This window comes from Dreissena polymorpha, chromosome 7 (genome assembly GCF_020536995.1).
Source record: "Dreissena polymorpha isolate Duluth1 chromosome 7, UMN_Dpol_1.0, whole genome shotgun sequence".
Lineage (NCBI taxonomy): Eukaryota > Metazoa > Mollusca > Bivalvia > Myida > Dreissenidae > Dreissena > Dreissena polymorpha.
This window is the reverse complement of record NC_068361.1, coordinates 105,915,681-105,917,044: the sequence shown is the minus strand read 5'-3', so window position 1 is coordinate 105,917,044 and position 1,364 is coordinate 105,915,681.

The following is a 1,364-nucleotide window of genomic DNA, read 5'->3' as shown; positions in this document are numbered from 1 at the left end:
GCTTTTTCTAGGCAACTTGTTACTTGTTGTAGGGATTCGCGAATCTTTTTATTTATTGTATTTTTGTGACACTTTTCAACGCATATTTGGTCACGTAGTGCATCTGGTTCTACCAGTTTTTATTGACAACGTACCTAGGATATCAACCGTCAGTGCATTTCATATCACATATTTGTATGCATGGATGCAATTGTTTTTCTATCGAGTAAATTTACTAACGCTATTAATATATTAGAATATTGAAAAGTATTTAGATATTTACAATAAAGAAAAAGTAGAGACAATCTAATAAGTTTAAAATTTATTCTATGATTCCTAACAAATACAATACCATTTATAGTTCAAACATATTTAGTAAATATATATGCAATAATTTGGAAATTAAAATCAGCTACGATATATCATGTCAGGTAATCAATTTCATTGGACAAGTATTATTTAACATAATACATATCACAATTATTTTATCATCACAATAGGGAAAACTAATCATAACATGACTTATTCAAACATCAAATTTCAACAAAAAATGATGTATTGTTTCCCGAAAGTAAGAAAACCATAAACTTATATTTAAGCTAGTTCCAGACAAATGTGATATACATGGAAGATTTGACAATTACTGAGAAAACATTGTGATGAATAATATTTGTTAAATCAACAGTTTGAGCAGTAAAAACTAACAAGATATAGATTTATATATATATATATATATATATATATATATATATATATATATATATATATATATATATATATATATATATATATTTATATCGTGTTAGTTTTTTCAACAGTTTGAGCAGTAAAGAAAAAACTAACATGATATAAATTTATATATAAATACATGCTGCAGGTTTACGCTAGTCTTAAGCAACAGTCAATGAATGACTAAATGCAAAAGTTGATGTTTTTAAATGGATAATTATCATGCAAAATATGTTTTAACATGTTGCAATATTCAAGGGAAAACTCACATGACAAAACAATGCAATACATTGGAACATTGTTGCACCCCTACATGTATACAAACATCGATTAACTGTTATAAATATTTAATGTGACTCACCTAATTACAAACAAAACTCAGTAACATTACGATAATACAAATATAGTAATATAACCGTTCGCGTTTCGGTTGCATAAATAAATAAACAAACTCAATGAACAAATTAATAAATACCTAAAGAGTACCCTATAGAATTAATCAAACAAAACAAATGTAATCATGAAAGAATGTGTGTGCTTCTTACATGTACAATGAAAAGGCCGATTATAACTAACTTTATTAAACCAGCATAAAGTATTTCGTATCTATGCAGGTCATCATTGAGTTAACAAATAGAGAATTAATAAATAAAACC